Raw genomic sequence first — 17,070 nt, forward strand, 5'->3', positions numbered from 1 at the left:
TTCTTCATTTTCTTCAATTGACCCTTTTTTGGCTTTAGCAGAAGGGAAACACTGAACGGATGAGGGCGTCAAAACTGCAGCATGTAACTCAAGACGGAAACCGGAGCAAAGCATCAAAGATGCAGTTTGTTTTCCAAGACATAATGCACCAGGTCAGATTGCGGAGTGATAAATCCATATTTAAAATAAGCAGTATTTACAGATGAGGTCAGAAGAATGTCTTTAGCCACCATAAAACACGGTGGAGGCTCTGTCATGATTTGGAGCTCCATTTCAGCCAGTGTTGTTGGGGATCTTCTCGAAATTTAAGGACTCGTGAACACAAAAAGTACCACCATGCAATATCATCTGGAAAGGCTTAGCTTCTCAGCATGACAATGATCCTAGACACACTGCAAGTGAAGTAAAAGCAAGACTGATACTGGAACACTATCCAAAGAAATGCTTTGAGTGTCCTTCAAAAAACCTGGAGAAATGACTAGAAGGCTTGTCTAACAGAGTTCAGGCTGTGTTGAGGTGTAAAGAAGGTCCTACCAAATAGCTCGTGTGACTAGATAGAGGACCAATAGGTCTGCGACTCAATTGGGGGGGGCACTTAAAATCTGGGACTCTCCAGTTGCTCTTAGAAGTGAAGAAGCTTCTCGGATGAGAGGTGAAACATCTTCAAGAAACTTAAAAAAGTCCAGACGCTTTTCTTTCCAAGCTCCTTCAGAGACATACGTCCTACGAAATATTGACCACCAAATTCGTACAAATTTAGATTAGTCACTCCATATGACCTGTAATTTTGGTTCATTTTTTGTAGAATTTGGCTCCATGTTTCAATTCCTTATGAATGGCTTTTTGACAGCCACCCTTCAACTGAGACTGATGAAGCTTCAGTGAATGGTAGATGGATCAACTGAAGACTCATTGACATTGTCAGGACTTCTCCTATTTAAAGTCATGACTTTCAGATACTATTCATCTGCTGTAGATAGTTTTTAGGACTGTCACTCCTTCTTTTGCTGTCCGCTTATCCAGTTTCCTCAAAATTTTCACAATTTTTTAGCTAATAGCTGTTTTGGGAATTTTTCGTAAAAAGACACAAACAAATTACGCTGCCTGAATATTTTATTCTTCGTTGTCTGTTATGTGTAGACACATTGGTTACTGCTTATATGTAGCTTACCAAACAACAAAAACATTCCCTAAAATTGTCAGGTACAAGGACTGAACTGAGGATGAGTGAAAAAGCAGCCAATGTTCCAAAGAAAAAGTCTGAAAGTCTGAGGACTACTGTTCAAGACCACTTTAAAAGAAACGACAAGAAAGTCTGGCTACTTGAAAGCAAAATAGAAAGAAAGAAGGGCAGTTCAAGACTTCTGTATCATGTCATTAAGAATATTCTTTAATTATTATGATTAAGCCCTACACACACAGAGTAGAAATTTACACATGCAGTTTTTGTTTCTTTAAAATTTGCTGTCTCATATGATTGCGCCAACTCAAGGACAGACTTCAGCGTCTTTAGTCAAAGGTTTAAAAAACAACAACAACAACAATAATCATATCAGCAAACTGGCAAACTGTCTTGGGTGTACCCCACCTCCTACCCTATAATAGGCTCCAGCCCCCTGTGATCCTGAATTGGATAAGTGAAAGAAAACAGATGGATGGATAGTGTCATGTAGGAACAGCACAATCACAACAATATTACATCCTTTGAAAAGGAACTTCTAAAACCTTTGCGATTATTTGACTTGTATTTAATTGGGTAATGTAAAGTCTCAAGAAAAGCAGACGACTCGCTGATGAACTATTGATTCCTGACTCTGTTAATCCCCGTTAGCACCACTGTAAATCTAAGTGAAATTCCCTGATTAACAATGTCATGTTTAAAGCACAATCCGAGATTCAGGGCTCCACTAATTTGTGCAATTACTAATCATATCATCTCCATCAGGCACTAATTAGAGCACATGCACAAGAATGTTGGGGCACAGCTGATAAGGGAAAGGCATTAACTGATACATACTGAAAGTTGCGAGCATAATGAGCACAAGTGCCCACTGAGAGCAACGGAAAACTTTGCATGCAAATATAGCTTGAGGTCAAACTGTGTCTGAACACTCAAAACCATATGTCTCTTGTAACAAGCTTTGGTTTATTAAGACATGTAAAAAAAATGAAACATTCAAAAATTATTAGGATTTCTGTTCAATGAGTTCACGAAAAACAGCCCAAACCAAAAAAGCAGTAAAGCGGAGTAGGAGTAGCAGTGACTACTGTTTGGTTATTGTTTATGTGAAAAAGAGTCAAATAAACAATGTCGAGTAACTGATACATACAAGATTTGGCAAGCCCCTTGCTGATTCTGACAGTCGACCTGCGAGACAGTTGCTTTGCCTCGGTTCACCGCATCTGTCTGACGTAACATGACTCGCAAACAGGCCCAGCGTGACCTGGCGTGCTCAGGAACACAAGCGCTCTGTCTCAGTGCCACGGCTGCCTCGCTCAGTTGCTAACCTCAGGCGATGCTCCATGTTACCGTCACGTAATGACCCCACCGGGCCATTCGCAAATGTCTTACCTCTGCACATCTCCGCTTATTTAGAATGAAGAAACAAGCTCATTTGCAAATGCATTTGAATCTCCGGGTGCTGCAGAGACGGAGAGAGGGGGAGAGAGAGAGGGCTTTGCCCCGGGCGGCATTTACTGATCAGCGGCCCGAGCAGAACAGATTAGCAGGGTTTCATTCACAAAATCCAAACTCACTCAGGGGAGATTGCTTGTACCACTGTAAGCATATTGGAATGGCTCCGCAACCGCCGTTCAATTCCTCCCGCACTCACCAAAATCCCCTTCCTGCCTTGCATTTTTGTGCATAAGCCGTGAATATAAACCGAGAGCGGCACGCTTCAGACAAACATCTAATAAATGAAATGCTGGTCCATTTGGTTTATATCAACCGAAACCCCCCCACAGTCCACCCCATCAACACTCGCCCGGATAACACAGCATTGTTATTCACCTTAAGACAATTATTTGCCTTCCACAGCTGTTTTGCAGCCGCGTATTGCCAATAATCCTCACAGGCGTGGAGGCCTCCCCGTGCTGTTAGCCCAGCGCAGTGTCACGTAATAAAGGACCGCAAATGCCGCAGGTAAGGCTCAGACACACATTCACACACTTGAACACATTTCCCGGTGAGATATGACAATGAAACACCTTTCCCAAGTATCTGACGCCAGTGTCAACTAGCTGTATAAATAATTGTTTACAGTTGTGATATCTAATGGGTTATTTCTTATTTTCCTCTAAGCTGACAGATGATGGTTGAGTCCAGGTTAAATAGCCATTATAACCATGATGCTCAGGCATAGTCACATATTTTCTTTGGGGTGTTTCTCCCTGTGCTTCGAGAGGATGGATGAAGGTCAAGCTCCAAGCTTAATGATCATTATCACCATGACTCTCGAGCATATTCATAGTTTCCAAGAAGGTTCTCCACTCCGGCGTTTTAACTTTGTTCCTTTGTTTTTTTTCCTAAAGATTGTTGTTTGTATTAGTGTTTTTCTTTTTGCATCTCGGCATTCGCTGAGTTAGATTTTGCATTTTAAGCGTGCTGTTTTGATCATGCCAGTGAGCGCATCATTGAGGCATCTCGGCATCTTTGATGTATTGCATACTGATGGAGCGCATGCATTTTCTCCCCGCAGGTTTTAACAATCTCGCAGACTTCCAACTGTTATTTCAACATGTCAATGAATCATCTGCCAGAATGCGCACCCAGGGAACAGATCTGGGCGCTGATGAAGACATCCTGCGAGAGCAATTGTCATTTAAAGTGCTGCAGCCCGGGCTAAAAATGGACATCACAAGGCTTACAATAATTCTGCCTTTAATTAAAAGACAATACGAAGGAATCATCGCACAAGGCGTGGCGTTATTTGAAATGCTATTCATTGTGCGATTTCAAGTGACAGCAATGACATCATGACGAGGTGTAGCAGCACTGGAAATGAGCCTGGTGGTTTATAATGCAGGAATCCGTATCGATCCAGATCTGTGTAGAGGAAAGAGATCAATAAAGCTGATCCCTCTCAGTTGATCTTAAGAGAGCTGAGGTGCCAGGTGAAAAATGATCCATTAGAGGGATGTGAAGCAGTCTCAGTGGAGTGCATTAAGTCACTGTTCAAGGCTTTGCTACTGTCCTGTACAGCTGTATGTGTTTAACCGTTTCACTGCATACTCAGAAGAGGAAAAAGCAAAAAATCTTGCTGATTTATGATTATTGTTCACAGTGATTATTAACAACGCTCTAATATAAGTTACAGTTTTAATATATAAACATTGCTGGTTAATTTGAGTTAATTAGCACTGTGCAGTTGCCAACTTTCGTCCCCATATTAATAAGGATATAAATGTACTGTGCATATTTAAGAAAAATCACTTAATTTGGACACAAGTGTCTTTTAAATCAACACAACATAAAATAAAAAAGTACTGCAACACCTTTGAATCATACAAATTGCATATAATAATGAAAAAATAAATAGGCTTGCCAAAGTCAAAAGTTCAAAGATAGAAGATAAGCTGGCTTGGCTACTTTGGAATAGTTTCTAAGCACCAATATTTTCATGTAAAGTTCAAACAAATGTATGCTGCCTCTCCTGACACCATCACCATTGGGAGGTGGAGAAAACAGGTTAAAAGTCTTCCATCGATCAGTAATATGACCAAAAATGGAAAAAGCACATTTCACATTTCTGCTACTTTACATTCACGTGTAGCTTCAAAGGTATAGAGAAAAAATTCCAACTGTTCTGGGTCAGTTTGACCCAGTATTTGGAGTTTTCATGTCTTGGTTTGATTTTGTATTTTTGGTTATCTTCTTGTTCTAGATGATGATGATGATGATCTAGGTTCCAGCTTATTCTGGTTTAGGTTTATTTCTGCCTGTGTAAGGTCCGTGTTTCTTAGTCTGCGTCCTTGTGTATTGTTTCCTGTTTTATTTTGAAGGATTGTGTCTTAAGTTAGGGTGTCCAGCTTCGCTGCCCCTGTCTCATTAGCCCTGATCTCTCCCAGCTGTGTCTCCCTCCTGTCTTCTATTCCCTGATTACTTCCCTGTGTATATTAGCCCTGTGTTTTCCTTTGCTCAGTGTCGTGTCTTACCCTCACTTCCTCTGTGTGTTCTGTTTGCTAGCCTGCCAACCAGTCTAGTTATTCTGTACTTCCAGTTTAGTTAGTGTTTTTCTGTTCTGCTTCATCCCAGCAATAAAGCTGTGTATATTGAGTTTCTTCCACCTCCGTGAGTCCTGCATTTTGGGTCCTCTCTTCCTGCCTGCCTACATAGAGACATGACACCGACCATTGAATTAACCCAAATTCTAGCATATCTGGCTAAGGAAAAGATTCCGAGATCCTTTCTACTTCAGGAAAATAAATAAATAAATATATATGTTAGAACTTGGACATTGATTTATTTATTTATTTTTACTCTCAGGTGTCCAGTTTAAAAAAAAAAGCAAAAAAAAAAAAAAGCTGGTGAACGTGAGCGCTCGTTTATCTGTGTGCTAGTGCCAACGCATGATTTAACACGCTGCAACATCTGCCCTGGTGTGCGATCGCCTTGCGAGGACATTTCCTGGACATTAATCTGAGATTAAATTTGAAATCTGCAGCAGGACAAGCAGGGATTACCGTCGCCTCCTGTCAGTTTCACTTGGCACGAACATGGTATGATCAACACCTCAGGTATTATCAGGCCCACTATACCGGGTCTCTGCACGTGGCACTGGCACAATATACTATAGGTGTCTTTTCCATTCGATTGTTTAATGGAAATATGGTTGCATTTCTTAAAATCTGCCTGTAATTTAATGAACACATTTATAATATTCTGTGCTCTTAAGGCCACAGAATATTCAATATTTACACAACATGGTTAGACTGAAATTGTACAGTAATTTAGTTTGTGATCACAAGTAATGTTTACTCTCATAATTTTGGATCCATTTTTATCCATAAACGGAGCAGTAAATATTCTAAGGGCCTAACTGAAGAGGGGAAACAAGCTAGCTAATTAGGACCTCGATATATTTCTGATTTTCTCTCTATAAGAAACAGACTGTATCATTTAACAGCACCAAATCTGACAAAGGAAAAATAAAAGATGAATGAAAACATCCGTGCGGGTCCCTGAAAGCATACTTGAGAGGCGATAGCTGGCTCTCTGTACTCGGAGACTGGCAGCTTTGAGAGAGGAATGAAAAGGCAGACATGTGAAAGTGTGAAAATTCTTCAGAAAGATAAAACCGAGAACGAAAGATTAAAAAAGACAAAAAAAAAATGAAAGGGAGCGAGAGAAAAAAAGCCATGCCAAAATAAACATCACCACCCTCGCTCTGGCCAGTTAGATCCATTATATCCCGCAGCTTCTTTCTCCACCATTCATTCTTGCAAAACACTGAATCTTATCTCTGGAATAAACATGAAATCCCGTTTAATGAAATTTGCTTGTCTTTTCACCTTTCTTTTACTCTTGTTACACCGTCAAATGTGTGCGACACAAAGCAGCGCAAAACACAATATCCATCGGGTGAATCACATAAGTGCAACAGCCTTGGCCAGACTGATGTTTTAGCCATCGCTTTAGATAAGGGTTCACCCTGCCGTGACCTGGAAAGATTAAGGTACTGCCCACAGCGCGCCAGATGACGGACCGCCTCCCGACTATTGCCTCCTCAGACCTTCGTTTGCTAAGGATACCTCATTTTGATCATCTTGTGATCTTATTGTGCATTGTTTGCAGATTGAGTGAAGCTTGCGTTAGGCAGCGTCTTGGAAAGAAAAGGTGAGAGAGTATTGATGTAACCTCTTATTGAACAGCTTATTGAACTGTTATTGCAGGGTGGCAGAGAGGTTGCATCGCAATCGGCAGCCTCTCTCTGTTTCAGCAAATGCCTTGAAAGATAAGTGAGCTGTTCTCTTACCTCTGTAATTGTCCAAGAAAGAGCAGGCGGTAATTACCTAATGAAGAACTGATAGTATAATAGCTGCTTCTTTAGTCACTGGGGGTCTGTGTAACGCCTCTCAGTTACAATCGGAAAGCTGCTTCCACTTTTATTTCATTGTGTCACAAAGACACGCTCTCGGTTATTTTATTTTTTAATTGTTCGCTGGGTTGTTGCTTCAGAATTTGAATTTTGAAGAAAACACAGAAAAGACTCGTTGTACTTATTATCAGTGTCTGTGTACCGCGCTTGAGGCTAGACTGTACCATTAGCACCCTGACGAGTCAGCAGCCAGCATAGGCCCACGAGCTCATTACGTATTATACAGCACATCTGACCGAGCAATAATTTATCAGCTATACTGGGTATTAATAAACTTCTTCTTTTATTTATGAAGCCATTATTAGTTTTTTTGCAGACGTACAAGTACTTTGAGAAACTGTATCTCTTTACATCTGAAATAGACATCCATAATCCATCCAAACTCATTATGATAGCAGCCTTTGAATCATAGACAACACCATTCCCTACTCATTCCACGGGCTAATACTTCATGATTATATTTCTGCTTTTCACGAACAGCAGCCACACACTGACCAGTGGCTACAGCCAATATTTAAAGACAGACAAACATTAATCCATTGCCTCTTACAGGCACTCAAGGTGGTCCAAGGGTAAACTTGATGCTCTGCAAGTAGCCCGCCTGACGACTGCCCGGCTCCTTCCTCAGATCCTGCTCTCTGCTGCCGAATTTGCAACCGCGTTTACACTGAAAACACCCGGAAAGCAAGAACTCTGACTTATCACGCACCCTTTAGACAAGACCCCATCAATGGCTACCTTGACCTTCAGGTGTAGAGGGAAACATCGCTGCTGTCAACCTGCAGTTATGATGGAATGCTTGTCTTACAGGTCACAGTGACCTAAACTGGGAATATTACAGCATGCCCATATCCTCCAGGGTAAAACACCAAAGACAGAAAATGTTTTATGCCTTACATACAGTGCAAATAATTAAACCATCAGATGCAAGGCTGGGTTCACGTCCGGCTCTAAGCACCTTCCCTAAGAATATTAATAATAATAATAACAATAATAGATATTATTATTATTGCTGTTGTTCTCTAATCAAATGTTGAAGCAATAACTCAAACGCGAGCAATTAAAAATTCAACTGAGACAATTATTCATTTGTGAAACACAGAGGGGGGAGGCAAAAAGAAAAGGTATAATTAAAGTTTTTAAATCCGTTTTTCATTTGATTCACTTTGATTGAACAAAGCGCTGCAAAGCATTGTTCGTCTTAATGTTAACGCCGCAAAATGTCCCGCTTTCTGGTCTTTCAATCAGTTGCGCACTCGCTGCATGAATAAACAATGACGCTGTCTGTACGCCACTTGAAAAGTGAGTAATTTTAGAGAGTCATTTAATCTAGGATGTGACAAAAAGGCATTTTGACTGAGGCATAACTTCAGGTTTGGAAAACAAAAACTGCTCCCGAATTACTACCGGTGGGTAATTTTGAATTTCCTGTGAAAAGCAGCACAAATTGATATAAAATAGATCAATACAAAAACAAATAAAATTGGTCCATATGAAGGAGAGTTGTTACAATGTGAAGCTTTCAAAAATCGTGTCACTTCCTTTCCCCGCGACTTCGTCATTAACTTTACTTTTGCATAAATTTCAGGGATTTCGTCACAAACGTAGCAGCCCAGAGAGAACAAATCAAAGTATGCAAAACGCTGCCGTGTTACGCAAATAACTGTTTAACAGCAGCCAAGCATGAGCATTGAAAAGCAGGTTTAAAAATGCAAAAACACAAAACAGAGAAATCCCCTTTGCTGCTTCATTGATGTTTTTTGGGGGTTTTTGCCTTTTCATTCATGGAGTCAATCAGCAGCTGCATTTGCTTCTAATTAAACCAAGGTAAGCTCCAAGGAAATACTACTACAGCAGCATACACATCCTCTTGACATTACGTCTCTGAGCCCACAGAAGGGCACTCTTTCTTGAAATAGATGCCTCCTCCTTAGGAGCTGCCCAGCTGTCAAGGAGAAGGGCACTCACTGTATAACTGCATATAAACATAACACAAACTGCCAAGTGTGATAAGAATGGGAAGGAGGCTTCAACACCAATTTCGACAGAAGACAAATGACTGCTGGTGGACTTATCGTTGTTGATTCGTGTAGCTGGAAGAAGCTTTGCTTTTGTTTTTTCTTCCCCCTCTTCCTTCTGCCAGGCTGTTATTTATAGTCTGTTCACTCACATCACATGCTCGTTTTAGTTTAGTTTGGGGGGTTTTTCTGCAAAAGAGCCGAGTGAGAGATTGAATGTGAAATATTTTCATTTTCAACGTCCTTAAATGTTAATGAGCAAATGTTTCCAGGTGGCTTTACAATGTCGCGGAATCGAAAACAAGCCACCTTTCCTCTGATCTTATTCATATATATGCATTTATATACATATGTACAGATTTACAGTACTTCCACCAGATAAATGGCTGACTTTGTGGAGATGCACACTCTTTTTCTTTTTTTTTTTTCCTTTCTCTGCAACTTTACGCTCTAAAGTCTGACCACATGTGCTGTTTTCACTAAAGGACAATAAGCTGAAAAAGCCCTACTCCTTGGGTTTCATGCATGTCCAGTCAGGAATACTGAGCAGCCCTCGCTTACGAGGATACGTGATTTTTTTTTGTTTTTTTTTTTAATTCTAGCGCCTGTGTTTTATCTACTCGGCCTGTCAACGCCGCTTTGTGCGGTGACATAGCTACATCGCGAGCAGGCCCCCGAGGCCGCCGTCCTCTCTGCCACTCGAGCTCCCCTTGTTGTTGACTCAGCATGTTGGACATGCTCCCTGGGTTGCTACACTGCCACGGCTGACACACTATTGGTTAGTATGTATGAGTGTGAGCGCGCGTGTTACGAGGTCAACCGTTGCCAGAGGCCGATTGCTTCAGAAACAGGAAGGTTCCCGGCGGCCACCTGCCATGCAGACCCTCACCGACCCCCGTGCCCTGCGCTGTCATACGCTATCATTGCTAAGAGGAGGTGGAGATAAGGCAGGGTGTTGCATGAATTATGCAATGCTGCTAACTGATGTTTACGCGGCCGCGCTGGGGATAGCGTCAGCGTACAGTAATGGGTTGCCTGTTGCACTCAAAGTGAGGCAAGATGTAAAAATGCTAATTTTCCTGCCCAGCTACAGTTACATCGGCTCCATTTAACATCACTACTGAATATGTAATTTTCATTGTTTTAACGTTCAGAGTTGGCAAACTGCGCCACGCTGTATGCGAACGGGCTCCTTTCTAAAAAGCACCTCTGGTATCTTAATGAACTACAGTAATGAACTGTGTAAAATTATGCATGCGATTAGAGTTTTGTTGAACAAGCCATTTGAGCACGAGACATAATAGCCCCCAATTTTATGGCTAGATTTACAGGCAGTAATCATCTCAGAGTCTCCTCGCCAAATCTCATTCTGTGTGACTGGTGTTCAAGAGTGATTATTTTTTTGTTAATACTCCTGTAATTAAATGCATGCTTAGACTCGGAGTGATTACAGTTCCTGACGAGTAATTGCTCTGCGGTTCAGATCGCTGCTAAGAATGATAATCAAATCTGCAGAGTTTTGTCCGTGTGTCCCGAGAACAATCGAATGGCATGTGAATCACCGCCCCGCGGGGGCAGTCGGATGATAGTCGTTTGCACCGCTACAAGCGCTGACTGTAGATGACTGTAGATGCTGCCATTAATCTGTGTTTTACTTTAAATGCCTATTTATTGATATCAATTTCAGACCAATTATTAACCGAATACAAATATTGGACTCCTGCTGTCCACACCTCCGAGCTACCACGGCTTCAAGTGAGAAACAGCCTGGCTGCTTGGTAGTGTCATGCAACACCTTTAGGACACACTGCCCACATAATCTCAATGCATAAGAAACTTCACACACAATTTGTCAATATAAAGGCACAGTGCAGAATGGCATTCTCAGACAACTCAAGGAAGCACACAAACGTGGACACAACCATAGCTCGGTAGGAAAATCTTGGAAGCGAAACATGTTGAACGACTGCCAAAACAGCAGCACAGAATCTAAAGATCTACTCAAAGTGTAACAGATTAAAGAGCAATCCCTTTGGTAAAGACTTACAGTTTTCTTTCTTTTTTTCTCTTTTTTTGTCTATGATATTTTTCAGTAGCCCAGAAATAATTACAACTCTCTGCTGTCAATTCAGCTCTGCCAACGTGCCATTATAAGCTATAGTTTAAAGCCAAGGACTGTAAGTAGGCATCACCTTGACGGTGCGAGAAATCTCACAGCTTTATCAGCTCAGCGAGGGCTCAAGTGGACATTGTGTAAGACAGTAAAGAGGACAACAGAGACATAAGGGCGAAGAAAGAAAGGAAATGTTTCAATCGCAGCAGTGTCGGGTACAGTTGCAGGACTGAAGAACGCGATAATGATGTGCGTGTTAGAGAGGCAGATTTGCAAACATTGTGCTGCAGCATCAAATTGCTTAGTTCATTTGCACGAGCATAAAGCGGCAATTAGAATGGGATTCTCTGGGATATTTATAAAATCATCCAATCACATAACCATATTATATGAGAATATCCTTCAATCCTCTAAATGGGGACAAGTTCAGCGCAAAATTATTTGTCATGAGAATGTTTTGGTACAAATGAAGGACTAGAAGATACTTCAGAATGAAACTTTCAGGGTCGGGCCATGTGAAATGTTTCTTTAGCAGGTGTATAAGCGGCTCTGTCGTCTTTCTTACAGTGGGAAACGTTTTTGTTTTTGTTTACAATGAAGAATCTTTTTCTATATGTGTACAGCTGCGATGCAAATTCAGAGGAGACTGATAGTCCTGCACCTCGACGGGTCGCTAATTAACAGGTTATGTGAATAAGTGGAGAAATGAGAAGTTGTGTGCTGACAGAAAAGTTACGTGCTGGACAATTTCGTAGCCGGGAGCAGAAACTTCCCGGAGTCTCATTGTCACTGTGGAGGTGGATAATCTAATCATTGAACATAGCCGGGCTAGTTTTGTCCTTCTGTTTCCAGCCTTCAAGCGTCCCCTGACTCCTGCTTCATAATTAGCAGGCAGACAAGACAGCAGCATCTTCTCGAATTAGCCTCGCTGCCAGTAACTGAGCAGATTTCCCCCCAAAATGTGGAACTATTCTTTTAAACTTGTTAGTGGAGCCACTTCTTCTTCTTCTTTTTTTAAAGTCTATCTGTCGGTGATTGAGTGAGGGTTGTATTTCAGGCCAAGGTGACCACATTGCCAAGAAAATCTACCTGATGCACCCTGCAGCATTCCTCTTGTCGATTTACGGTAGAGCCAGCTTAGTACTAGACTCGGTGTGCTTTAACTTTACAGTACAATTGCTTAAAAAGTCTCTCCTCGCTCTATATTGTGAGTCTTGGAAGGCATGGCTTTGGTGAATAAGGCCCTATGTTCACTCCCTTCTCCAAGCATCCCCAGGGTCCAAGCCCCATCTCTTTGACCTGTTTCTTTCTGTATATTTTTTTTTTTCCCATCAAGGCTCACTCAGCTGTATCTGTCTTATTTCAGCTCGCAGACCTGCTGGGATGCTCTCATTCCCATTGCTCGGGCTACCTTTGACATTGTCGATACCTCACCTGCACACGGGTCCACAGATAAAATTGTACCTCGAACACATACGAGGCAAATTATATCTCCACGCGGTGTGAAAGCAGGAATGCGCTATTAAACGCCGCGCATTCATCCGCCTGCATGCGAGGAAGAGCGGACATGAAAACCGCATTTCCCGTACAATAAATAACCTGATTTAATGACGTGATAAATTGTCCGGCTTGAGTTTAATACATAAACATTCGACACTGCAAAGAATTACAGTCTGAACATTCCATTTATTTAGTGAAAAGTCAGATTCAATCCGTCAGCTAAAGGGCTGCATATACAACAGAATTATTCATATATTAACTAGGGATTTCCATGCTTCCATTACTTACAGGCTCAGCAGAGGACATGTACTGTGGCTCCACCACGTGCAGTGAATGCTAAGCATGTCGAGTAACTTTCCTTTGAGTGTGACTCCACAGAAACCTTATTTTTCGGAAGATGGTTGATAAGTATATCTCCAGGTAGGACCCCGCCATGAAATAACCACCAGTTTAATACACCCAACACCCTTTCAGCGTTCCCAATGTAAGAGTAACAGGATTTCACGCGATATAATGTCTGGAATGTGAGCAGCAGTAGCAGTGCATCATGATTAAACGCTTGCGTGGGTAGGAGCGAATGATCTCCGCATTTGTCACCAGAAGAGTTTAGCGTCCATCAGAGCTGCCAGCGGAGGTGCGTCTGCCACTGAGTAGGAACAGAACAGGCCAGATTGTGTGGGGAGGGAGGCTTTGGCACGTGACCAGGTGCATCTGAAGCCTCCTCTGATCCTCCAATGTGCTGTTGAGCTGCTCTATTCCCTCGACACAACGCCAAACACCTGCTTGGCCCGATTGTTAGACTGAAAGCTCTGTTATCGGCGTGGGCCGTCCAAATGGTGAGGCGCCCTGCTTTCATCAGCACGTAGCATTGAGCTGGGTAGATAGGCAATAGATGTCCGTCTGAGTTTTTCAGTAGACGCAGACTTCATGCGGTCGGGGTCGACACCTCGTCGGACAGCCACTGCTTGAAGTAATGAAGCGAAACCCTGAAATGTTGGGAATTCACGTATTTTTTGTGCGAGTGCAAAAGAAGGCCTTAAAATGAACCAGCACTATACATATATGCATATTTGGAAGTAAATTATTTATTAAAGCAAGTTCATTATGTTTTTCAGGAAAGAACATGCTATGAAATGGAAAACCGCCTATGTGTTCTGCTTCTGTGGATTCCAACACAACATATGAATTATTGGAATGTGCTGCAGTGAAATATTTATGGGTTTATGGTAATTGATTGGGCTTTAATTCAAGGGGCGTGGGTCATCATCAAAAGGATGGACGGTCAACAATGCGAGCTTCCTGTGATGAAACAGAAATGCGTCTGACTAATGAGAAATTCCAAAGGGAGGCATCCATCAGATGGCAACCCGATTCCCTCTCATCATTCGTTGCGATGGCACGAGATGACTGAGGCGTGGCAATATGACATTCTAATTGAGGGCATATTTCAGAGGGGAGAACAACAGCGCGCGCTTGGGAAGCCTATAGGTGTTTTTGCCACCATGTTGCAGGGGCAGCACGGGGAGATAGGAATGACTAACACGGTCTTAACGTCGAGCCTATTGGTAAGTCATTAAATGACAGGACTCCAGTGACAGCCAAGATGCGAAGTCGCTGGGGCAGCAGGCAGCTTTTCAGAGTGGACGATCAGAGCGCTTGGCAGCAACGTAATTGATGGAATAAAAACAAAAGTGACGGGAGTTGTTTCAGCTCAATGGCGAAGATGAAGGCGTGTTAGACAAAGATGTCTGGGGTGGATGGCGGTTGGGGAGGAGGAGGGGTGGTGACAGATAAATGAGGCCATCGCTAGCTGAGGGAGGAGGAGGGGAGGGGAGAGTTGCTAGCGAGCTCCCTCGCGATCTGTACCTGCCAAGTCCCTACCCTGAACAGCTGCTAGCAACTCTGAGGATGTGTAGCAGCTCACACCCTCACCCCATCCATCTTTTGCAGCTTCTAATCCAACTGCACCGAGATCCGTTTGAGGTGTTTGGTGCTGCATTTTTGTACGCTAAGACCTTTGAAACTTTGCCCTATTGCATACATTATAAGAAATCTATGAAACAAAATAGCAGCATTTTTTCTAATTGTCACATATTCTTGGTCATGTGCATTGCACAGGTTGCAAGTCTATAAATTCACACATGTTCTCTGTGATCTCTGCTGATAACCCGTCACGATGACGCTCGATGACAAACTGGCGTCCGCCTTCGCCGCTGTGAAAATACTTTACTATTGACTATCATTATCAGGTCTGAATTTAGCTTAAGCATGCGTGCCGATGAGCAACACTTCTCACTTGTCATTCATGCGAAGCGCCCCGCGCCCCCACTCACAAGCTGATGGTCACTTACAAGCTGCTGCCTGCCATTCATAGCCGCCCTCTATGAGACGCACCTGCAGCGGTGGGTTATGTAACAGGCCAGTGAGAGGGCCGCTCGACGTGCCCTGCATTTGCAATGATGCAAGGCCGTTAAAGACGTTCTGTCATCCGGGGCACAGGGGTGTTCTCTTATTCATAAACTCAAAAGGGTTTCAATTAAGCATTTGTGGCTGGCCTCCCAGCGGTTTGCATGTTTAAATGAGAGGCCTCTGTGGGGACGACAACAGAGGAGTTCTCTTAAAAACTGGTCAGAGTCTCAAGATAAAGAGATGATGAAATGTATCTTCAAATTTACAATACACGTGGAGTAATTACAGCCTTTTCCGAACATCCCCTAACCACCCAGTTGTTTTTTTAATACATGGAAACATTTCTACAGTTTCAAATGATTTCGTTGGGTTATTTAAACTTTAAACAACTTTAAAAAGGTCACGCAACTTTAAAATATTTACGACAAGAAAGAGGTTGATGCTGAAGTAGACTCACCCTTCAGATGCTCTAATTTGAACAGAAGCCAGCTCTATAGTAAGTGAAGCTCCACGACAACATGTAACACCGGCTAATTAAACTACAAAGGGAGTGGAACGCTGCCACGACTGTGACCCAGATGTTAGCACAAAGAAAAAAAAAGACCTTTTTTTTGTCTGGAGAGGTTGTAGCTGAGGGGATCAGCCATGTCTCGTACTGTGTGCTATTTAGGAAAGAACTTCTGCATTTAGCCCCCGGTTCACACAGTCTCTACCACACAACTCCTCTGTAGATCCATGGTGCACTTCAAGCAAGGCCGTATTAAGTGGGATCAGGTCATCACTCTGGCTGTGATTGCAGCAGAGCTCTGACCTGAATAGAGAACACTGACAAGACCTTTGTTGTGTGGAGGCAAGAAGACATGTTGTTAGAAGAAAAAGATCAGATCGGATGGTCTAGTGTGGTTGTCTGTGGACGTATTTCAATAGGAGAGAAATGTTAGATCAAGACTATGGAGGATATAAAAAAACTACACTAAATTATTGTGATTCTCTGACGAAAAGAAGTACACAAGGGAAGCAAGGGGATTATTGAAATAATGTAGAGGTTCGTGGACATGACGTAAGCCTAATGACAGAAAACAGTTATGAACAATAAACAGTTTATTTTTACTTAGATTGCATTTTCTTTCAAAGCCAACATATATTGTTTCTCTGTGCTGTGTGGTCACTTCGAGGGATAGAAACAGACTTCTAGAATCTGTTTTGACCTGCTTGAACCACACAGTCTAGAACATTTACACGAATCAGAAGTAATATTCTTAGATTCAAATAAAAACCCAGCATGTTGTTTGTTAGACTCACTAATGTTACATGCTGGGTAGAAGAGGACCTTACTTGTGCAAGTTTACCAGGAAAAACATTTCTGTTTATTGCTAAAAATAAATAAATAAATAAATAAATAATAAGATTCAAAGCAATGGTGCATGATGTTTGATGATAAACTAGAGCTCTGCCACTTAGGATTTTTAACTCTTTCAAGGCTGAACACAAAATAATTGCCAGAAATTTTTTGAAAAACGTGTTCATTGAATCTTCTGACAAAAATAAATCAATCAATAAAAATTGATTTAGGGACACGAGTTTTCATTTGTATCATATTTGTTACATCTGGCATTTTCTGCAATTTAAGACCGATGCCAATATTGATGTTTGGTGATTTGAAATCTGATATATCAGACACAAAAAACATGTTTCACGAACATCTATAACGTCTACTTATTTATGAGCCCCTACTAAGATAATATGACAAAACAGGTTAAAAATAAACTTCTTCTGTTCTCAAAAAGATTAGATGGCTTGTTTACACTCTGCCAGACTCTGCTCAGATCTGCTGGTTGGTGAGCAAAATATCAGCACAAGGCTAATATCTACAGAAGAGGATTAGGGCCACTGGAAAAAAAGTGGGCATGTCTCTTTTTTCTTATTTTCC

General features: G+C 41.9%; 1 protein-coding gene across 26 annotated transcripts in view; it reads right to left on the reverse strand.

Annotated features, from left to right (window-relative positions):
- LOC102193494 (protein tyrosine phosphatase receptor type D) overlaps positions 1–17,070 on the reverse strand; it is a 398,348-nt gene that overhangs the window by 319,331 nt on the left and 61,947 nt on the right. The gene's annotated exons all lie outside the window — the stretch shown is intronic.

The sequence above is a fragment of the Pundamilia nyererei genome, unplaced genomic scaffold (genome assembly GCF_000239375.1).
Source record: "Pundamilia nyererei isolate P.nyererei 1_Seehausen unplaced genomic scaffold, PunNye1.0 scaffold00126, whole genome shotgun sequence".
Lineage (NCBI taxonomy): Eukaryota > Metazoa > Chordata > Actinopteri > Cichliformes > Cichlidae > Pundamilia > Pundamilia nyererei.